Source organism: Pinus tabuliformis, chromosome 7 (genome assembly GCF_031772625.1).
Source record: "Pinus tabuliformis cultivar Carrire ecotype Pingquan chromosome 7, CPIR1, whole genome shotgun sequence".
NCBI lineage: Eukaryota > Viridiplantae > Streptophyta > Pinopsida > Pinales > Pinaceae > Pinus > Pinus tabuliformis.
Genome location: NC_142293.1, coordinates 945410032 through 945435358, shown reverse-complemented (window position 1 = coordinate 945435358; position 25327 = coordinate 945410032).

Genomic DNA, 25327 nt, shown 5'->3' with positions numbered 1-25327 from the left:
TACTAAAGATTGATAGTGTTTTAAATGACCTGATAGGCAATGTATAGTGTTACGTACCTGTTTGACGATAATCTCAGAGTCTCCAAAGACCTGAAGATACTTGACGTTTAACTCGATTTCTTTGTATAGGCCTTGCACCAAGGCCTCATATTCTGTTGTGTTGTTTGTGCAATTGAATTCGAGTCTGCATGTAAGCATGGTCTTGTTTCCTTCTGGACTAATCAGAACGCATCTTGCTCCTGCTCCTTCGTTAGATTTAGAGCCATCGAAATATAATTTCCAAAACAAAGATATATTTACAGGTTCATCTACAAAATTAACACACTTTGAACTATCAGTTTGGGAAAAAATTTTGACTTGGGACAAAACTGAATTTTCTAAGTAAGGTGATGGGTGAGCATTGAAATTACCGAGAAAAGAATCTACCGAGTAATTGCCTATGATACTGCTGTTATATGATACTGCTTCATTTTCTCCCTCTAATTCTGTTACTATGTACTTCTGGTGTAATTCTCGTTCAACCTTTATCTGATTCGGTTTACCGTTATAGGGTAACCACATGTGCGACCAGTCGGTTGCAAAGTATCCATGGAGTTTCTAGGACCAATCCCTGCTAAGAATTAATCCATAGATTTCTGGGATATCGACCACTAGGATGTCAATAATCTGACATATCTTCGGGTTAGATGACAATCTTATGGTTACTTGATTAATTTCACCAATCACTTCAACTTGAGATCGATGAAGCTGAACTATACACGCTGTGGATTTTTGTGGTTGAACATTTAGCTTAGAACATATTGATCTGGGTAAAATATTCGAAGAAGCACCGGAATCTACCAAACAATTGTGCACATTTTTGTTGAAATCTCGTAAGTGAGAAGAAATGGGGGAGTTAAGGCGATATCATTTGGATCAATCTTATTGATCGCATTAGTTGGAGGTCTTCCCATGTTATGGGAAGCTTGAGAGAGTACAGTGGCAGGCAAAGGTACAATAGGCACAGCATGTAATTCTTTCATCATTATCTTTTGTTGATGCTTCAATTTGCTCAATTCATAAAGGGTAATATTAGCCCTAGTCTTTTTCATGTCATCAACAATATTGTACTCCATTTCATCCGACACTATCAGTGTTTTTGATGGAGTTGCTATTTTTTCTTGATTTGCTTGGACTAGGCTAGACAGAGTCGCTTTAGTTGTTGTTTTCTTTGTTGCGACTTTATCTTTTGTTGTAGGGCTTGCGCCCTTCTGCTTAGGGGTAGTTTGGGGAGGATCAAGCTGATTTTTGCTTCGTGTGCTAACCGGAAATATTTCTTGATCCTCTTCTTGTGATAGGATGAAATCCCACATGCCTTGTAATTCCACAACTTCTTCGTCATCGATTTTCCCTTCAGTGGCACTTTCTTCTTCTTCCTCTTCCTCAGTTTTAGCATTGGAGATGGCATTGGGTGGTTTTGCATCCGTTGAAGGACCTGTTTTAAAAGTTCTGTAGGGATTTTTAAAAGAAGTTTCTGCTACTTGTTTTTTTATGTCAATCATCTCATTAGACATGGTCTTTAATACTTTCTGCAATCCTTCCAAATCGAAAGGGTCTTTTGTTTGTTTCTTCTTGGGGTCTTCCTTGAAGGTGATTTTTTTAGACTTTCGTTCCTCTATCGCGGATCTCTTTTCCAGGGCTATTACGCGTTTCTCTACTGCTATCGCCTCTGTCATGTTTTCAACTAAAGTTGTTTTATTTGCTCTATCCACGAAGATTGCTATGTTTGATGGTAAAGCAGTAATATACCATTCACATCGTACTTCTTCGCTAGGTTGGGAAGCAGTAGGAATTTTGTTGAGAATTTTATTGAACCGTAAATCGAAATCTTTGATAGGTTCTTTAGCTTGGGCCTTGAGATTGGATAGGTCATTGATTAATGTTGTTGTTGATCTGTCATCACCAAACTTGATAAGGAATTGATTGTGGAAGATATCCCAACTTGTGATAGACCCGGAAGGTAATGAAAAATACCATGACCCGGCTGTTCCTTGCAGTGTGTAGGGGAAAAGCCGAACAACAGCATCTTCATTAGTAACTCTGTTGAGATTGATAGAAAGCATGAAATTGGTTATGTGTTCTTCTGAGAGCATGCCTGCTTCTGGATTGAATTTAGGCAGCCATTTCTCAGGATGGGCCGGTATTGGGCTCAAGGGTGCAGGCATCAAGACTGCCACAGGGTTGTTTCATGGAGATTGGGCCATTGTTGAGTTGCTAGTAGAGAAAATTATAGGAGATGATCTCTGTGGTTGGGAAGATGAGGATACTATGATCGTGGATGATTGAAGAGGGATTGTGGTAGACGGATGAATGATGGTTTGGAATGGAGGTGTGGGTGGTTGACTTCGCAGTGAGGTAGTTGAAATGGGTGATGTAGAGGAAAGAATCTCATTGTCAGACTCTTGTGGTGATTTCCTCGCTCTTTTCCTGGTGGGAAGAGGCAACTCAGTCGGCTGGATGCCAAATTTTTCACTTTTCAATCTAGTTAGGGGATGAGCAGGATTGTACTGCGAAGTCACACTGCTTTGAGATTTATCAGACCTCTGAGGAGAAATGGAAAATCCCTGAAGTTTGTGAATCAGAGATTCGACTTTAGGAGGTTTTATGGTAAATTGGTCTGAAATATCAAGGTGTGCAGTAGTGATACTCGAGCGACTTCTGATTCTGGATTTAAATATACTGGAGAAGTCGAGGGAGATGATAAGGGCGATTTACTCTCAGAATGGTATTAAGATTTTGATTTAAGTGTCATTCATAGTTCGGGCCCTCCTTCTAGCGCCAAATATGTTGAGGCCCCGAAAATCGGGTTGACAACAAGGGGGATACCCACCCGGTCCAGACCTTGGTTGGCAGCTCCTTATCCGTTTGGTATAGCGGGTCCGACTGGGGATAATGGGACCAGTTTCCCAATCTAAGGGTGTGTGTGTGCAGAGTTGGATTATGCTGATCTAAGAGTTCTGATCTAAGCTACTTTAATCTAATTCTATGCTATTGTAATCTAATGAAAACAGCACATCTAATCTATGCTAACCTTGGATGTATTTCTTCTATTATGCGATCTAAAGAGATTTCAAACAATAACTGGTAATAAAGATCATTCAGCTATCATAAGAATGGAAATCAATTAAGATGAACCACTTTGCATAAAAAGTTAGGCAAAAGTTAAAACAGTTGTGAACAGCATATCGCATAATAATTTATTCATATATCAAACATAAATAAATGACTCCACCGTACAAAAGTGCCAAATGGTAACTCACACATTCATGCAATAACATATAAACAACTGAAAACTGTATATCACTTTAAGAATATAAGCAGAAATGGCCAAGAGATAAAAGTACCATTTATGACTGGTCCTACTCATAAGCTTCAAGTAATAATGATTTATCTCTCCTTGTTCTGATATCCACTAAGAGTACAGAAGTGCAACATTAGTAGCAAACATCAAATGCAAAAATTAATAAACCTTGATCCATTCATTCATCAAAACCTCCTCTGAGGGTGCAGAAGTGCATGTTCTGAGGACAAGTTTTTGACAAATTTCCGGACCCTTCTCCAAATGCATGAGAAGGGTTTAAATACTGCTAAATAAACAACTTAATTACATAAATTTCGGATACGGTTCAAAATGACCGCCCTTTATCTAAGCAAACTTATTTCTAAAAATTGAATCTAATTTCTAACTATTTCTGCATTTGCTCTGTAGTGCTGTGAGTATGCAACATTTGCCTGGGAAGAGTCGGCTGGTCGTCTTCTGCTTTTGTTTGAGCTACGAAAATAGAAATGACAAGCGCTGGCACCTCTGTTTAGTAAACTGGAAGATATTTTTGAGAATTATCTTCTGGTTGAGCGAATTTACTGCGTGTATGCTTGGTAACAGCCCAGATTCCTCTTCAACTGCCTCTGCTCTTGCTATCTCGGCTTCCGGACTCGTGGATGACTAAGCAAGTTAGGGGTTTTGCTTTCTAACAATTAAACTGCCTCCGTTCTTTGATCCGGGCCTTTCTGGTGCGTTTTCCGCCTTTAGCGCTTTTTCCTTTACCGGACATGAGCTTCAGAATTTTGTAAACATGCTGCTTTTGTGAGTTTCTTGACCTTGAGTGTCGAATCGCCTATTGATATCAGTATCTGTCCAGTAACACTATGAAATCTGCGTTTCTGTTGTATGCGGCATCCATGTATGAGAGCATCTTTTCTCTGTTCTCCGAGCATTGGCGCTTTCCCCTTTTTCCTTAGATGTTTCCAGTAGTTCACGCAAAGGAAAAAGTAATGATAATAAATTTTGACATGAAAGCTTCAAGTTCTATGAATGTGTAACATCATGACACCCACAGTGAACTGACTCTTTGAAAAACACAAAACTGTCCTTCATGAATATGTTGGCGTACATTCATTAATTTTCTTTAAGCCGTGCGCTCAATTTTTGGTTTAGGGACAGCTTTTCTTGGGTGCTGAGCCGAGGAAATTTGCGATGGGTGATTTCTGTGACTCGCAAATCGCATTGATCGCAGATCGCATTGATCGCAGATCGCTTTGATCGCAGATCGCAGTTATCACAGCATCGCGGCATCGCAGTTATCGCAGTATCGCGGCATCGCAAATTGCTGCAATTTGTCAAGATATTCGTGTGCTTCTTATGCAACGTTGCGATATGCGATATCGCATATCGGCCATCGGAGATTTTCTTGAGATTAGTCATTTATGGGCACTTCTCAATGTATGCGATGTGATGAATTTCACGCCGCTTCTTCGCATTTTTTTTAATGTGCTCATAAAGCAATGCTTGACTCTTCTCCGTGCGATGTATCTTTGAGGAGTATAATACAAAAAAAAATTATAAAATCTTTTTGGATTTTTTATTACTAAGGGTCCCCACTTCTTTAGCGTTATTGCTAATACTAAAGGAGGAGGGGGGTTGTTGGTGGTCACAACACCGCCCCCGACCTGAAACCGCCCAAGCCCAAAAGTGGTGTGGGCAAAACCATTTACCACCCTCCCCCCTGCTGACATCAGTTGTCCGTTGCTGACGTCACTTGCCACGTCACTGTCATGTCATTTATCCCGTACCCTTTGCTGACGTCATTCATCCTTCGAACCAAAAATTCCCGCCAAAATTCATTTTGTCAAATAAAGGGTAAAAATATCATTTTTGCTATGTTTTCCTGCATAATGTGCTCTGGGCATAAAGGCAACTGAAGTTACAATTCCAGTTTTTTCGACCGCCTTCCCACCAGAAAGACTACATCAACGAGCTCACGGCCTCAATCAACCCGCCATTTCACAGTTTCTTCCTCTTTTAATCAGGAATCAGCAAAAAGAGGGACTTCCAAGCTTACAGAAGAAAGAAATGAAGATGAACAGGGATATTTGCTACCCTAGCCAGTGGAAACCTGCGAAAACATGCATTGCAAAAGGAAAAGCGGTGAACAGGGGTCATCTCAGCATTAAAGAGCACCAAGAGAATTCAAAGAGTATCAGTTCGAGCATTAAAGTGTATCAGACAAGCATTGAAAACGTCATAACAGAATTAAAGAAGGCAGATCAGACTTTAATGCACAGTAAAGATAGACAGTCGACGCAGAGCTACTTCAGAAGACAGTGGCAAGCTGAATCCTAAAGGCCTACCTCAAGCGCAACATCAGTTATCTTTCTCGGGCCGCTTCTATGTTACTTGTAAATTACTTTAGGTTAAAATCTAGATATTATCTCACAGCTTTTATGAGATATCTGTTGTACATATTTAGTTGTACATATTTTGTTGTATAAGGACCCCCTCCATTAGAATAGTAAAGAGGTTGGGTGTGTGCGGATTTCTTAGACTCTGTTGTAATATTGAACTTTGGAATAAAGAGTTGTTAGAATCAAACTCTTGTCTGGCCCACTAGATGAAGAATTGAAGCAGAGGACTTGTTACAGAATTCTTGAATCAGACTCTAGAACAATAAGTCCCCTGTATCTTGTGTTTTACAGTTTTCTTGTTTATTATATCATCTGTGTTTCATAATTTGAATGATAAAGAAAATGGTTAATTCAGAATTTGCTTGACTGTACTCTGTTTTCAATCTTTGTTATTCTCTGTGTTTTCTTCAAAATTAGAATAAACAGTGAATTCTTAATTGCTCATGTTTCCTGATTCTCTTATCTTGTTTATTTGCTAAGTAATTCTTAACTGCTCCTTATCAGTAATCGTCCTTTTTCCCTCTTTCAATATGTTGAAGGATTCTTCACTGCCCTTCACCCATTTGAGCCCATTCCATCTGCTTCAAATCTTTTGTTTGTTCCTTGTTTGACTACCTTGCTCTGTGATGCCATCCTCTGTTAGAAACCAAATCCAGAAAGTCATCCTTCTTTGACTCCATCATGCCCAGTGGATTGAATTGTTATGTTTTACCTCACTGTTCTATTGAATCTCACCACCCAAACTCAAAACAAAACCCTTGAATTTCATAACTAGCCTAATACCTTTAAACAAACAAAGCTAAATCATAAAGAGAGAGCCCTCTCTGGATACATATTGGCTAGAATCTGTATCTAAAAGATTGGTCTGTGGTTACCTTGGACGTATTCCATTTCTTACAACTTTTGGGAACAACCTAAGTGATAACATCATTGGCGACTCCAGTGGGGACCTGAATAAATGTTTGGTACTATTGTTTACTGCATAAGCTACAGATGGAGCCTGAAGTTAGCCAGGTAGCCTTTGAAACTGTTTTTGCTTTGCAATTGCAGAAGTAAATAAATGTTGCTTCAGTCTATCTCCGGTCTAGTTTATGTATTAAATAGTTGGTTTCAAATACTTGATCAGTTCCTCTTTTCAAATAAATCTTTAGGACAATTCAAAACTCCCACATCTAAAATTCATAGAAGAAACTGTTAAAGTTGTGTTGATAAACTATTCCAAGAAAAAACCAAAAACATACCTAGAAACTAGCTTGAAAAAGGATTCATTACACTAGATCAAACCCTGATCCTAATCCCCTAGCTATGTTTGAAAATCCTAATCTGATTCCTAGGATTCTTAGAAGACAAGACGGCCAAGAAAATTCTGTTACTTCACACCTTGAAAAAAAATTGCAGAGCCCCATTCAATCTGAGCTTACCTCTGAAAAAACAGCAAAACTTTCTGTGATTACTACTACTTCTCCAAGTTCACCTTCAGCACCTCCAACTACCTTTTCCACTCCTCCATTTTCAACACAGGTTCCTTTTGTTGTCCCTACTCTTCCAGTTGTCACAACTATTGCAGCAACCATGGCAAACTAATATACTCCCATAAACTTACCTGTAAATCCAGGGGCTATGCCTCAAGACTATCAAAGTAAAATCACCTATTTTGACAGTACTAGTACTTACACAGCTCAACAACATACCAAGAAAATGATCGACTATTTTGAAAACTATGAGATTGATGATGATGATGTCAGAATGAAAGTATTTGTTCAAATTTTAACTGGAGATGTTAGAACCTGGTTTAGAGCCCTCCCTGCAAACAGTATCAATGACCCACAAGCTCTTTATCAGACCTTCTTGAACAGATGGGAAAAGAAGAAATATCCTCTCCACATTTTATCAGAATATGAAAACTTAAGAAGAGGTACACAAGAAACTGTCCAAGATTACTGTACCAGATTCAATAATATCTACAATGCTATCCCTCAAAATCTCAGACCTCCTCCAGATTTGGCCTTGATCAAGTTCCCTGATGCATTTGATTCTGATATGGCATACCAACTTAGGGAAAGAACTCCTTGAAACTTAGAAGAAATGTAGAGTATAGCCGTCAGTGTTGAGGCCAATCTGATATCTAAACGATATAGAGCCAGAGCTGAAAGGAGAACACCTTTCAAAGAAGAACCTTTTTCCTTTGAACAGAATTTAGATGTTATCATTAAAGGAATGGATAGACTTGGTGATAGAGTGGAAACAATTGAGAGAAAATCCCCTTAGGATGCTCAACCAAGTAATACTGGGAGAAATCCAAATTTCAAGAAGAATCAAAGTCCAAACACTGGAAAGACAGGGCCTGATCAAAATATTAGGCCCCTATTTCAGGAAAATTATGTTGAAGCCTCAACTTTTGATGAACCTGTTAGCGCTTGGAATTCACCTAGGCTGAGATAGACAAACTCTCAAGGCTACATCAAACCATTTCACCTCGTAGCTAGCCCTACGAGGTATGAGAAGGCTCTCTCGGGTCAGATTTGATAGATCTTTCAATAGGATTAGGCTGACCAATTAAGAATAAAGATTTTAGGCTAGTAAATTGATAGGGAGTTTGATTTAATGATTTTTGGGGTTTTTGGTGGCAATTGGTGGAAGTGCAATTCAAGGTGCGGGGATTGAGCACAGTTTTCACAGGGGGATCTAAGGGGCAAGGTAGGAATGAGTGCTGATGTCTTAATTTAAGATGGATGATCAGAGATGATAGAGGAGAAGCTAAAGAGGGCAAACACACAATTCGAATCCTCTCTAGACAGTAGAAAACATTAAAATTGAACAAACTAAAAAGCTGAGCATGTCAAAACATGAATTCAAACTTTACCACTTCATCTGTCCAATTTAGAAGCATAAGAGAGATGTGAAACACATAAACAAACTTACAAGAACATGTAGAGAACACACCATCAACAATCAGATCCACAAGAATCCTCAAAGATGTCTGTAAAACCCTGGCTTTCCTTGCCTTCAATTGCAGAAATAGATGCACAATATACAATGAAGCTTCCTTACACAAGAGTCCAACCATGAAAATGAGATGGAGAGAGCATAATATAGACCATCTAGACCATCTAACTCCTTTCCCCACCTCTAGGGGTCGAGCTCAGCTTCCTAGGAGCAGTTTGAACTAATTCTAAACTAAGAACTAGAAAATAGGCAGCCCAACAACTTGCCTCTATTACTTAGCTAACTCATCCATGCATTAATTTTTCACTTTTTACATCATGGAAGCTTCTAGAAGGGTAAAGAAAGATAAAAACTACCAAAGTGCCATGAAAATATTACATTTATCCTTCATCTACAAGTAAAAATAGTCAACCATAGTCAAAACAGTGTTTTTTGACCAAAAATGTGAATTCTGGCAAATCTGGAAGTTCTGGTCGCGCCCCTGGAAGTTCTGGTCGCGCCCCTTCACAGCTGTTTTTGAGTGGGTTCCACTAGTCCAAATCAGGTGCAAGATGGCTCATTGGAAAGCTTTGCATGTATACTTTCCATCCCAAGTGGAATTTCTGAATTTGGTGTTGATTTGACCCCTCAAAAACCATTTCTCCCAAGGTCACTTTCTGCAACTCAAAAAGTGGGCAGAAAGTCAGTTTTTAGGTGTATTTTGAGCTTTTGGAGGCTCAAAACTCAAAATCAGGCTTCTCCCAAGTATTGGTAATTTTTATTTTTGAATGCCCTTTCCAAAAATGCCAAGTTTGCAAAATTCCGAGCAGCCCTTCAAACTGGTCTCACCCGGGGTGAGACCAGTTCTTGGGAAAAACCTGTAAATTGCACAAAAAATTCACAAATGACAAAATTTTCTCCAAATTTCTTGAAATTTGGGCTGGGAGTCCCCAATCAAGTACCATGCTGAGTCAAAGAGGCTTTGGCCAAAGTTTGGAGTGGATCGGGCGTTTTCCTTCGTTTTTGTGCTTTGGCCAACCGTCCTTGGAGCACCTTTGTTCTCGCCGGTATTTTTGACATTTCTCTCAAACCATGACACCTGTGTAAAAAGTGAAAGAGGCTTTTCTTCCTTGGAATGTTGTGGACAAAAACCTCTTTCAGTTTTGCAAAATTCATCTTTGATTGCTCTGGAACATCATTTGAGTGCGACTTGTCCCGATGTGTGAAGCAAGGAATTTTGTCGAAATGGAGCGAGATGAAGGGGATAGGGGGCTTCTAAATTCTTGGGGAAATTTTTGGGAGTGGGGAGGGATGTTAGGAAGCAGGAGAAAGTGGAATCTCAGAGATTGAGCGAGGGGAAGGGGTTCAAAAGGGCAAAACACAGGCCCAACCTAGAAAATTGCCAAGTTGTAGCTAGAAACTAGGGTTTGTGGAAAAATGAGCAATTTGGCGGATCTAAGGGATGGGAAGTGTTTGATAAGGTACTTTAAGGATAGGGGAAGGTGTATGAACATCTGGAAACAAGTTTTGCCGGTGATTTGACCATCCAAGAGAAATTGGCTTCAAAACCCTAGGAGAGGGAAATGACCTTGCCTGGGTGGCAACTGAAGCATGGACCAGGTGTAAAATGACTCATTAGACACTGATATGATAATGAAAACCATATGAATGATGATAGACTCAGCTGAATAGTGACATGGACTGACATTTAGGCAAACCCTAGACCTAATGCCTAGTGACCAAATTTTGCTTGAAGACTCACTGAAATGACAAAATTTGACCTTGACACTTCAAAATCACTATGTAAGAGCACATTTGATCACTGTAGGAAGGCTGGAAAGACTGACACTAACATTGGCTCCAATGGGGATGGTAGCTCCTTGGAGGTGCCAAGAACCTCAGATCTCTTGGGAGAGCAGACCAGTGCCTTATTCATTGGGCAATGGAGTCAATTTATTCACATGTGACCAAATCAAAAACAACTTTATTTGACTTAGACAATTGACAGAAACTTAACTGATGCTTGACTCAAACCGACTCGATGGCAAACTGAAATAACTTGAAAAACTTACTCAACAGACCAAACACAAATGACTCATGACTTGACTTAAAACAAAACTTACAAAGCTTATGAAGGGCAGCAGTCCATCAAGATGTGAAATCATGATGACAACCACCTGTGTTTCTTACAAGACAATATACATCAAACTATATCATAATGCCAATGTAACCAATCAAGCAAATGCCTTCTTGACTGATTCTCCCAATCAGATCTCATGATCAACAATAGATACTGGTAACCGGGCATGCAACAACATAGCTGACCATGATCTCCTTCATCACTGAAGACTGCAATAAACACTATCACTGCTGGCTGCAACAAACTTGCTAGAGGATCGTGAAAAACATGAAGATTTGCCACTGCCACCTCCTGCTGAAAGAACAAGGTGTCTTTTGCTTCAAATTCTGATCTGCCTTCATCATGTGCTTCAGTAAAAGTATGCTCATGGGCTTCAAAAAATTCCGAACAAATGGATGAGCAGATCTCTTCTTGGAAAAACACTTCAGCACATGAAACATATGAAGAATCTGAAAGATAATCATGTATGCTATGATCTTCGGTAGTCAGACAATATGGTGGGTGATCTTCACATGATATGACAGCCGGATTATCATTATCTGTTTGCTGATCTATAAAACTAATTACAAGACTGTCATCATTTTCAAAAGAGGAAGAAGTTTCACCAACACTTTCGTGACCATGTGCACACTGCCGATTTGCTTTAGCTTGGGTTGTAGCATGACCTTTCAAAAGCTGATCTATCTCCTCTTCGGACAAAGGAGATAATGCCTTTTGGTTTCTTTTTCTTAAACAATAATTATCTTTATATGACAAGGCATTCAAACTATCCAAATTATGATTGAAAGAAGAGTTTTCACTTACTTGAACAAAGATCTCATCTTGATGTTCATGAGCTAGCTGAATTACCTCCTCACAAAGGCTTTGGTCAATAGCTTTGTCTTCTTTATTCCGGATGACCTCAACAACAAAACTTTCCGGATTCAACACAAGGTATGCTTGGTTATCACAATCTGAATCCAGAACTGAAGTAGCTGTCCCACATTCTCCAATATGCATGTTGTCCTCTTCCGTGAGCAGATCTGAAACAAGCTCTTCTCTTTCATCATTTTCAGCCATATGGCCATTTTCAACCTGCTGATCTTGACAAGTATCTAAGATTTCTGTGTGCTGCTGAAACGGATTTTCATACAAGGCTTCCATGATCTCTTCATCCATGAAATTGTCATCTTCATAAAACTTTTCAAGGCTTTCAATAAAATTATGTGCATGCTTGCAACAGTCTTGAACTAAATTCAATGATGGATAAGAGTCCTTATATCTTTCAATGAACATAACATGAAAATCCTTTAAACAATAAATACAAGCAGGCGGCAAACTTTCATACCATGATTGGGCTTCACCTTCCAAAGTGGCCAAGAATATCTTCATCAAGCAATCTTCAGGAAAATCGATCTTGAATTTGCGAATATGCATGTGAAATCTGACCAGATGTAGAGCAGCGTCCTTCCGACCATCATCTTTAAATGTAGGCAAATTCCTTGACCAATCTACCTTCGGAATTTTATTCGGAAAACCTGGAATGTGATCTCGGCTCAATGGAGCATATCTTCTTGCAATCTGATCCATCTTGAAAATCTCAAAGCCACTGATCTATCTGCAGTGAAGTCACCATGAAACATCGATCTCTGGAGTTTTCAGTGAAGGAGTCGCCAGTGAATGATTTCAGCCTTTCAAGTGTCTGATCGTTGTTCACCATCAACAATCAGATCTGAACTTGATACATGTACTGGGGTGAAATGCAAATGAAGTGGTTGTATTCACAAGCTCACGGAGATTGACTGAAGCAGCGTTTATCTACTAACGCTGATGTAAAACAAGAGCGTTTTCGAAGGCTTCTAGCGTAACTTCAGGCTTCGTCTAAGACTTATGAAACAAACACATCAATCAACAAACAATTTTGTTCTCCCCAGTATGGTCGCCAATATGTTAGCGCTTGGAATTCACCTAGGCTGAGATAGACAAACTCTCAAGGCTACATCAAACCATTTCACCTCGTAGCTAGCCCTACGAGGTATGAGAAGGCTCTCTCGGGTCAGATTTGATAGATCTTTCAATAGGATTAGGCTGACCAATTAAGAATAAAGATTTTAGGCTAGTAAATTGATAGGGAGTTTGATTTAATGATTTTTGGGGTTTTTGGTGGAAATTGGTGGAAGTGCAATTCAAGGTGCGGGGATTGAGCACAGTTTTCACAGGGGGATCTAAGGGGCAAGGTAGGAATGAGTGCTGATGTCTTAATCTGAGATGGATGATCAGAGATGATAGAGGAGAAGCTAAAGAGGGCAAACACACAATTCGAATCCTCTCTAGACAGTAGAAAACATTAAAATTGAACAAACTAAAAAGCTGAGCATGTCAAAACATGAGTTCAAACTTTACCACTTCATCTGTCCAATTTAGAAGCATAAGAGAGATGTGAAACACATAAACAAACTTACAAGAACATGTAGAGAACACACCATCAACAATCAGATCCACAAGAATCCTCAAAGATGTCTGTAAAACCCTGGCTTTCCTTGCCTTCAATTGCAGAAATAGATGCACAATATACAATGAAGCTTCCTTACACAAGAGTCCAACCATGAAAATGAGAAGGAGAGAGCATAATATAGACCATCTAGACCATCTAACTCCTTTCCCCACCTCTAGGGGTTGAGCTCAGCTTCCTAGGAGCAGTTTAAACTAATTCTAAACTAAGAACTAGAAAATAGGCAGCCCAACAACTTGCCTCTATTACTTAGCTAACTCATCCATGCATTAATTTTTCACTTTTTACATCATGGAAGCTTCTAGAAGGGTAAAGAAAGATAAAAACTACCAAAGTGCCATGAAAATATTACATTTATCCTTCATCTACAAGTAAAAATAGTCAACCATAGTCAAAACAGTGTTTTTTGACCAAAAATGTGAATTCTGGCAAATCTGGAAGTTCTGGTCGCGCCCCTGGAAGTTCTGGTCGCGCCCCTTCACAGCTGTTTTTGAGTGGGTTCCACTGGTCCAAATCAGGTGCAAGATGGCTCATTGGAAATATTTGCATGTATACTTTCCATCCCAAGTGGAATTTCTAAATTTGGTGTTGATTTGACCCCTCAAAAACCATTTCTCCCAAGGTCACTTTCTGCAACTCAAAAAGTGGGCAGAAAGTCAGTTTTTAGGTGTATTTTGAGCTTTTGGAGGCTCAAAACTCAAAATCAGGCTTCTCCCAAGTATTGGTAAGTTTTCTTTTTGAATGCCCTTTCCAAAAATGCCAAGTTTGCAAAATTCCGAGCAGCCCTTCAAACTGGTCTCACCCGGGGTGAGACCAGTTCTTGGGAAAAACCTGTAAATTGCACAAAAAATTCACAAATGACAAAATTTTCTCCAAATTTCTTGAAATTTGGGCTGGGAGTCCCCAATCAAGTACCATGCTGAGTCAAAGAGGCTTTGGCCAAAGTTTGGAGTGGATCGGGCGTTTTCCTTCGTTTTTGTGCTTTGGCCAACCGTCCTTGGAGCACCTTTGTTCTCGCCGGTATTTTTGACATTTCTCTCAAACCATGACACCTGTGTAAAAAGTGAAAGAGGCTTTTCTTCCTTGGCATGTTTTGGACAAAAACCTCTTTCAGTTTTGCAAAATTCATCTTTGATTGCTCTGGAACATCATTTGAGTGCGACTTGTCCCGATGTGTGAAGCAAGGAATTTTGTCGAAATGGAGTGAGATGAAGGGGATAGGGGGCTTCTAAATTCTTGGGGAAATTTTTGGGAGTGGGGAGGGATGTTAGGAAGCAGGAGAAAGTGGAATCTCAGAGATTGAGCGAGGGGAAGGGGTTCAAAAGGGCAAAACACAGGCCCAACCTAGAAAATTGCCAAGTTGTAGCTAGAAACTAGGGTTTGTGGAAAAATGAGCAATTTGGCGGATCTAAGGGATGGGAAGTGTTTGATAAGGTACTTTAAGAATAGGGGAAGGTGTATGAACATCTGGAAACAAGTTTTGCCGGTGATTTGACCATCCAAGAGAAATTGGCTTCAAAACCCAAGGAGAGGGAAATGACCTTGCCTGGGTGGCAACTGAAGCATGGACCAGGTGTAAAATGACTCATTAGACACTGATATGATAATGACAACCATATGAATGATGATAGACTCAGCTGAATAGTGACATGGACTGACATTTAGGCAAACCCTAGACCTAATGCCTAGTGACCAAATTTTGCTTGAAGACTCACTGAAATGACAAAATTTGACCTTGACACTTCAAAATCACTATGTAAGAGCACATTTGATCACTGTAGGAAGGCTGGAAAGACTGACACTAACAGAACCAACATAAGACACTCAAATTAATTTGATGGGACTCAACAATGAACAACAAGTTTTCTTGACCCAAGAGGATCAAGAAGCTCACATTGTGAAACAATTCCAAACTCAGTCAGGTGAATCATTTGACTTTAGGGAGGGATATGATACAGCCATTTATGAGGTCCACAAACAATACAATCTAAGGAGTATAAGAATAGATGTCCCTGAAATCAACAAACAGAAAGATATCAAGCAGTCTAACAAAGGTAAAATTAATGACCCCCCTATACATATTCTTGCTAAAACAGGTCCTAACCTTAATAATCCAATTGTTGAAGACATATCAGACAATAAAATACCTAACAGATAGCCTTCCACTACTATTCCTGCTAAAGAGAAAGAAGAACAGCCTCTAGAACATGATTTGGAAACAAACCCAGCCTTTAAATCCATGCCTGAAGAAGAGAAAAACGCAGAAAATTCAGCTGTCTGAATTACAAAAACTCAGACCGAAAAACCTTTCAATTTTGAGACAGAAGTAGGCAAACTAAAGATAGTTGTTCCATTATCAGAATTAGCTAAACATGAGGTCTACAGAAGTCAAATCAGTAAATCACTCAAAATTTTTGTGAATGAAGATTCTGTAAACGTTTTTGATGACCAGCCCGAATTGATATTTGGCTCTAAAGTGAATGGAAAAACAACAGAAGGAGAGATTCCTCCTTTCTATGTAGGTCTAAAGATACATGATAAAATACTCCATAACGCCATGTTTGATTCTGGAGCTTCCCATAACTTAATGCCTAAATCTGTAATGGAGAAACTTGACCTTGACATCACTAGGCCATATAAAGATCTTTTCTCTTTTGATTCAAGTCAGGTCAAATGTTTGGGTTTAATCAAAGATTTATGTGTGTCACTAGTCCAATATACTACCAAAACCATTTTAATGGACATAGTAGTTGTTGATATTCCTCCAAAGTATGGTATGTTACTATCTAGATCTTGGGGTGCAAAGCTTCAAGGATCTCTACAGTTGGACATGTCTTATGCTACTATTTCAGTGTTTGGTCAACCAAAGAGACTATACAGAGAAACCTTAATGAAGTATGTAGTAAGTAGTCAAGAGAAACCTCAAAATTTCCCTAGCTACTCAGTACATTCTGACATGGATTCTTTTATCCTTTACAACACTAAAAGTGATCCCCTACACACAATAAAAGATGAAACTGAAGAAACAGCAAATGAAAGTTTTAGTACCCGAATCCAAGAAATTTCTAAAAATCATGAAAAATCAGATGAACCAAAAGAAACAGAAAAACCAGATATCCCTCTTAAACAGATCCCTGGAGCTCCAGACACTAATTATAAACATGAAATCCTTTGGTATTTAGAATTTGATGGTTCTATGAACAAATTAGAAGCAGGGGCAAGGGTATGGGTGCACAACCTTGAAAACAAACATGCTGAAGGCCATGCCTACAGATTAAACTTTAGATGCATTAATAATATGGCTGAATATGAAGCTCTGTTGCTAGGTCTTAAACTGCTGAAGAAATTGGGAGCAACTAGAGTGTCAGTCCTAGGAGATTCTGATTTAATCATTCAACAGATAAAAGGGAAGTTCTTGACAAATGATCCCAGATTAAGAGAATACAGAGAAGCAACCCTAAGACATTTTTGGAATCTCAACTTGCCAAAATCCCAAGAAAACATAACTTACAAGCTCATAGCGTAGCAATGTTTGCCAGCACCTGTAAATTGCCATTTGAACCAAATCATCAATTCACAGCAGAAATTAGACACGGGCCAGCGATACCTGATAATTTGAAGAACTGGCAAGTGTTTGACAGTGATAATTAGATCAACAATTTTTTAACCCTAGAAGAGGAATTTTCCAGCACTAACATAGATGGAGATACTGTGAGTGAACTTGATTCGACAAATCAGATAGAAACAGATATTTCAACAGAAAATGCAACTGAAATGCTTCATCCAACAAAATTTACCAAAGAAGAAATGCAAGATCTTAAAGAAATGAATGTTGATGAGATTATTGGAGACGAATCTGAAATTATCAATCTAAAAGACAATCATTTGCCCAAAGGATTAACTCCTCTAGAAGATCTCTTTGATTTCAACGATATTCCAAAGAAACCTCAGATGGAGCCTCCAAAAGCAGACATTGAAGACTACAATGTAGGAACTGAAGAGAATCCAAAAATGGTAAAATTGTCCAAATCTTTGCCCCTTGATCAAAAGCTTAAGTATGTTGAACTGATCAAAGAATTCCAGGATGTTTTTGCCTGGAGCTATGAAGACCTGAAATCTTATCACACCTCTGTAATTTAGCATACAATACCCCTCAAGGAAAATCAAAAACCATTCAAACAAAAGCTCAGAAGAATCAACCCTGTACTGCTCCCTTTAATTGAAAAAGAAATCAGACGAATGCATGGTGCAGGGATAATTGCCCCAATCAGATTTTCAGAATGGGTATCTAATTTAGTGCCTACCAGGAAGAAAACAGGAGAAATCAGATTATGTGTTGACTTAAGAAATGTAAGCAAGGTTTCTTTGAAAGACAACTAGCATTTACCTAATATGGATCATATTTTACAAAGGGTAGTAGGTGCTTCTAGGATTTCACTTTTGGATGGGTTTTCAAGTTTTAACCAGATTCTAGTTCATCCTGATGACCAAGAAAAGGCTGTGGTTACAACACCATGGGGTACATTCAAATATGTTAAAATTCCATTCGGACTTAAGAATGCATGGGCAACCTTTCAACGAGCAATGGACATCGCTTTTGCAAAAGAAATTCACGATTTTCTGGTTGTATATCTAGATGACCTCACTGTGTTTTCCAAAACAGATCAGCAACATTTAGATCATTTGAGACAAGTGTTTATAAAATGCAGAGAATATGGTATTTCACTTAATCCTAAAAAATCTTTGTTTGGTCTAGAAGAAGGCAAATTATTAGGCCACATCATCTCCAAAGATGGCATCAGAATTGATCCTGCCATAATAGAAGCTATTTTGCAAATACCCCACACCAGAAATGTCAAAGAACTTCAAGATTTCCTAGGGAAAATTAACTTTTTTAGAATATTCATACCTAATTTGGCTAAATTAATTAGACTGTTGAACAACATGTTGAAAAAGGATTCAAAGGTTAAATGGATAGAAGAAGCCAAGCAAGCTTTTGAAGAAATTAAAACGACTTTGACCAAAACACCAGTCCTTACAAGTCCAAAGTTCAACAGAGACTTCATAATTTTCTCATTTGCATCAGAACACACTATAGCAGTTGTTTTACTGCAAAAATATGATCAAGGATGTGAAAAGCCCATAGCCTTTTTTAGTAAATCACTTAGAGATGCACCTCTGAATTACAAAATCATGGAAAAACAGGCATATTCACTTGTGAAAGTTATTCAAGACTTCAGAGTCTACATATTGTAGTCCCATGTAATCGCTTATGTGCCAAATGTTGTTGTCAAAGATATCCTCACTCAGGATGGAATTGAAGGAAAACGAGGTAAATAGATAGCTAAAATATTGGAGTATGACATTGAAATAAAACCTACAAAGATGATAAAAGGACAGGGATTGACTAAAATCATGACTGAAACAAACTTTCAAGCCCTAGATATTAATGAAATAGATAATGAACAGGAGACAGCGACTCCACAAATCAGCCAGGCCTTCTTAGAATCACCTTGGTATGCTGATATAATTCATGTATTATTAAACCTGCAGGCTCCTACAGGGTTATCCAGAACAAAGAAAAGATTTTTAAAGATGAAAGCTTCAAAATTCTGTATTTTAAATGGTGCTCTTTTTTGGAAAAATCATGAATGTATTTTATTGAATTGTTTAATAAAAGAATAAGCTGACAAAGTTCTCAAAGAATTTCATGCAGGGGACTGCGGTGGACACCTGTACTAGAAATCAACTGCAGACAAAATCCTAAGGGCTTGTTTTTACTGGCCAAGCTTGTTCACTGATGTAAAGAAGTTTGTCACTGCTTTCCAAAAATGCAAAATTTTTTAAGGCAAAAGAAAATTGTTTCCCTTGCCCTTAAGACCAATTTCCACTGAAAAACCCTTTCAGCAATGGGGTTTGGACTTCATTGGAGAAATCCACCCTTCCTCTTCTGGCCAACATAAGTGGATACTTACTGCCACAGATTATTACACCAAGTGGATAGAAGCCATCCCTTCTAGACAAGCCAATGATACGGTGATCATAGGATTCTTAGAGACCAACATTTTGTCCAGATTTGGTTGTCCTGAAAAAATCATAACCGACAATGCTGTTGCCTTCAAATCTAAGAAACTGATAATTTTTTACAGCAAATACCACATCACTTTAGGCCATTCCACAGCCTATTACCCTCAAGGTAATGGTCTAGCTGAGTCTTCCAATAAAACCCTGATCAATATTATTAAGAAACTGCTGGAAGAAAATAAGAAAAACTAGCACAAGAAACTCACAAATGCACTATGGGCAGACAGACTTACTACAAAGAGATCTATTGGAACCAGTCCTTATGAGCTAGTTTATGGCATGGAGGCTGTGTTTCCTTCATCTTTAGGAATTCCTGTAATGAACTTACTGCAAGAAGCTCAGGTAGAACCCAATGCCATTCAAAGGAGAATAAATCAGACTATCCATTTGCAGCAGACCAGAGAAGAAGTGCACCAAAGATCTCAAGTGTTACAAGAAAAACTCAAGAAAATATTTGATAATAGGACCAAAGCTGAAGACTTCTACATTGGAGACAAAGTTCTAAGGTGGGATTCTGGGAGAGAAGACAAAGGAAAGCATGGGAAGTTTGACTTCCTATGGAAAGGGCCATTCATCATCCATGCATTGCGAGGGAAGAATACTTACTTTTTGAAGAGCCTGGATGGTACAGAAACAGAAGAAGGACCAGTGAAAGGTCGAATGCTGAAACATTATTTTGATCTAGTTTTTTGATGAATTTTGACTCTAACATGTACATAATGTATCCTTAATAATGTCACAGTTCGGATTGGATAGTAACTTGCTACAGTTGAAGCCCGAAGAGAAGGCCCTAAGCTTCACAAGTGTGCTATCATATATAAAAATAAAGCAACCAGCAAAGGAAGATTTCATAACACAGTCCAAGTTATTCACAAGGCCATCTGACCTGTTGTTCTTGACTTTCCACCAAGGAAAGCCATCCCCAAGTGGAGCCAGTGTTATACTCCTATAGCAATAGGTGTCATATTTCATGATCGATTGGCTGAGCTCTGTAATATGTTCATCCTTTCCTTGCTGCAAAGGTTTCCATATTATCAAAAAATCAAAAAATTAAAAAATGTAAAGAGGGTATACCCTAAAATAAAAATCAAAGGGTAAAAAGAATAAAATGGTCAAAAGAAAAAATGAGAAGAAATGAACCCCAAACAAAAATAGACCAGGAAAGTGTGCAAGCCCAAATGCCACTACTATTTCATTTTTACAAATAAAGCATTGTGTGCAGCTTGTTGAACTTTATTCCACAATTGGTGAATGGCCAAACAGCTCAATCTTGGCTAGTTCATGTTTGAATTTCATGTTTTAGAGATAGAGAATAAAAATCTATCCAAACTGTTTAATCTTGGCAGATAAGTAGATAGGTAGAGAAGCAAAAGAAGCTCAACTGTTTAATCTGAGCCCTTGGAAGAAATAAGTGCAGACTTAGATAGGCTTATCATGCAAAGAAAAGAAAATTGATGAGGGTTTACCAGTCTAAGGGCACCCAAGAAAGAAGAAAAAATGTTAGGCAAAGTAGGTTGGGTAGGTAGATTGTTGTTGCAGAATGAGACTTGTGATAGGTTTTGTCTCTTAAAAAATGTATTAATTTACTCTTCTATCACAAGTGCCATGGCATATATTTTTTGGAGCAACTCAAGTGAGGCATGACTAACTCCCCTTCATCCTTTTCCCCAGTCATTCACTAACTTCCCCAATGGTATTGGGATCTGCTTAATATCACTAAAAAGCCACTCCTTCCATTTTCATCAAAAACCTAAGTAAAACCCTATTTTGCTTAGGAAGTTGGCAAGATTTTCCCATAAATCCCTTTTTTTCCGCTACAGCCTAAGTTTTAAGTGTAACTCCTATCATTTTAACTTAGTGTTGGTTTCTTTCATAAGCCATGTTAACGATTAACCATTATTATATAACTCCCTTTACATTTGTTACCCTTCTCGTAATATGTATCTAAGTTGAAACCCCGCATTAGTACATATCCCGCCCCGGTTAAACTATAACCATAGTCACTGCATATAAAAAGGGGATTAATGGTTTATTTGGAGCTGTTTAATAACCCACTGCGCGCAAAAACATGGGATAATTAACCACCTGGGTTAATTATAACCAAGCCCTGATAACCAATAAAAACCCACCCGAGACCTTTAAAAAACTTTAATTTATCGTGTCGGCCCCGCTGTTTAAAACTATGCCATCTCCATAACCCATCCACCGTTAGATCAACCATCGCACATCGGACAGTTGATATCCATTTTGCGACACCCTCATCTGCCACACGTTAAGTCCCAGGGAAACGGTGGCTTTGGCGTCGTACCTTTGCCACGCGTAGCTCATCCCGTTTGATCGCCCGCCCCCGGCCTGAAACTGCCCAAGCCCAAAAGCAGTGCGGGCAAAACCATTTACCGCCCTCCCCCCGGCTAACGTCAGTTGTTCGTTGCTGACGTCACTTGCCACGTCATCTCCATGTCATTTATCCCGTACCCTTTGCTGAAGTCATCCATCCTTCGAACCAAAAATTCCCGCCAAAATTCATTTTGTCAAATAAAGGGTAAAAATATCATTTTTGCTATGTTTTCCTGCATAATGTGCCCTGGGCGTAAAGGCAACTGAGGTTACAATTCCAGTTTTTTCGACCGCATTCCTACCAGAAAGACTACACCGACGAGCTCATGGCCTCAATCAACCCGCCATTTCACAGTTTCTTCCTCTTTTAATCAGGAATCAGCAAAAAGAGGGACTTCCGAGCTTACAGAAGAAAGAAATGAAGATGAACAAGGATATTTGCTACCCTAGCCAGTGGAAACCTGCGGAAACATTCGTTGCAAAAGGAAAAGCGGTGAACAGGGGTCATCTCAGCATTAAAGAGCACCAAGAGTCAAAGAGTATCAGTTCAAGCATTAAAGTGTATCAGACGAGCATTGAAAACGTCAGAACAGAATTAAAGAAGGCAGATCAGAATTTAATGCACAATAAAGACAGACAGTCAGCGCAAAGCTACTTCAGAAGACAACGGCAAGCCGAACCCTAAAGACCTGCCTCCAGTGCAACATCAGTTATCTTTCTTGGGTCGCTTCTATGTTACTTGTAAATTACTTTAGGTTAAAATCTAGATATTATCTCACAGCTTTTATGAGATATCTGCTGTACATATTTAGTTGTACATATTTTGTTGTCTAAGTACCCCCTCCATTAGAATAGTAAAGAGGTTGGGTGTGTGCGGATTTCTTAGACTCTGTTGTAATATTGAACTTTGGAATAAAGAGTTGTTAGAATCAAACTCTTGTCTGGCCCACTAGATGAAGAATTGAAGCAGAGGACTTGTTACAGAATTCTTGAATCAGACTCTGGAACAATAAGTCCCCTATATCTTGTGTTTTACAGTTTTCTTGTTTATTATATCATCTGTGTTTCATAAACTGAATGATAAAGAAAATGGTTAATTCATAATTTGCTTGACTGTACTCTGTTTTCAATCTTTGTTATTATCTGTGTTTTCTTCAAATTTTGAATAAACAGTGAATTCTTAACTGCTCATGTTTCCTGACTCTCTTATCTTGTTTATTTGCTAAGGAATTCTTAACTTCTCCTTATCAGTAATCGTCCTTTTTCCCTCTTTCAATATGTTGAAGGATTCTTGATTGCCCTTCACCCATTTGAGCCCATTCCATCTTCTTCAAATCTTTTGTTTGTTCCTTGTTTGACTACCTTGCTCTGTGATGCCATCCTCTGTTAGAAACCAAATCCAGAAATCCATCATTCTTTGACTCCATCATGCCCAATGGACTGAATTGTTATGTTTTACCTCACTGTTCTATTGAATCTCACCACCCAAACTCAAAACAAAACCCTTGAACTTCATAACTAGCCTAATACCTTTAAACAAACAAAGCTAAATTATAAAGAGAGAGCCCTCTCTGGATACATATTGGCTAGAATCTGTATCTAAAAGATTAGTCTGTGGTTACCTCGGCCGTATTCCCTTTCTTACAACTTTTGGGAACAACCTAAGTGATAACATCATTGGCGACTCCACTGGGGACCTAAATAAATGTTTGATACTATTGTTTACTACATAAGATACAGATGGAACCTGAAGTTAGCCAAGTAGCCTTTGAAACTACTTTTGCTTTGCAATTGCAGAAGTAAATAAATGTTGCTTCAATCTATCTCCGATCTAGTTTATGTATTGAACAGTTGGTTTCAAATACTTGATCAGTTCCTCTTTTCAAATAAATCTTTAGGACAATTCAAAACTCCCACATCTAAAATTCCTAGAAGAAACTGTTAAAGTTGTGTTGATAAACTATTCCAAGAAAAAACCAAAAACATACCTAGAAACTAGCTTCAGAAAAGATTCATTACACCAGATCAAACCCTGATCCTAATCCCCCAGCTATGTTTGAAAATCCTAATCTGATTCCTAGGATTCTTAGAAGACAAGAGAGCCAAGAAAAATCTGTTACTTCACACCTTGAAAAAAATTTGCAGAGCCCCATTCAATCTGAGCTTACCTCTGAAAAAATAGCAAAACTTTCTGTGATTACTACCGCCTCTCCATGTTCACCTTCAGCACCTCCAACTACCTTTTCCACTCCTCCATCTTCAACACAGGTTCCTTTTGTTGTCCCTACTCTTCCAGTTTCACAACTATTGCAGCAACCATGGCAAACCGATATACTCCCCTAAACTTACCTGCAAATCTAAGGGCTATGCCTCAAGACTGTCAAAGTAAAATCACCTATTTTGACGGTACTAGTACTTACACAGCTCAACAACATACCAAGAAAATGACCGACTATTTTGAAAACTATGAGATTGATGATGATGATGTCAGAATGAAAGTATTTGTTCAAAGTTTAACTGGAGATGTTAGAACCTGGTTTAGAGCCCTCCCTGCAAATAGTATCAATGACCCACAAGCTCTTTATCAGACCTTCTTGAACAGATGGGAAAAGAAGAAAGATCCTCTCCACATTTTATCAGAATATGAAAACTTAAGAAGAGGTACACAAGAAACTGTCCAAGATTATTGTACCAGATTCAATAATATCTACAATGCTATCCCTCAAAATCTCAGACCTCCTCCAAATTTGGCCTTGATCAAATTCCCTGATGCATTTGATTCTGATATGGCATACCAACTTAGGGAAAGAGCTCCCCGAAACTTAGAAGAAATGCAGAGTATAGCTGTCAGTGTTGAGGCCAATCTGATATCTAAACGATCTAGAGCCAAAGCTGAAAGGAGAACACCTTTCAAAGAAGAACCTTCTGCCTTTGAACAGAAATTAGATGCTATCATTAAAGGAATGGATAGACTTGGTGATAGAGTGGAAACAATTGAGAGAAAATCTCCTTGGGATTCTCAACCAAGTAATACTGGGAGAAATCCCAATTTCAGGAAGAATCAAAATCCTAACACTGGAAAGACAGGGCCTGATCAAAATATTAGGCCCCTATTTCAAGAAAATTATGTTGAAGCCTCAACTTCTGATGAACCAACAGAAGACACTCAAATTAATTTGATGGGACTCAACAATGAACAACAAATTTTCTTGACCCAAGAGGATCAAGAAGCTCACATTGTGAAACAATTCCAAACTCAGTCAGGTGAATCATTTGACTTTAGGGAGGGATATGATACAGCCATTTATGAGGTCCACAAGAAATACAATCTGAGGAGTAGAAGAATAGATGTCCCTGAAATCAGCAAATAGAAAGATATCAAGCAGTCTAACAAAGGTAAAATTAATGATCCCCTGTACATATTCTTGTTAAAACAGGTCCTAACCTTAGTAATCCAATTGTTGAAGACATATCAGACAATAAAATACCTAACAGACAACCTTCCACTGCTATTCCTGCTAAAGAGAAAGAAGAACAACCTCTAGAACATGATTTGGAAACAAACCCAGCCTTTAAATCCACGCTTGAAGAAGAGAAAAACGCAGAAAATTCAGCTGTCTGAATTACAA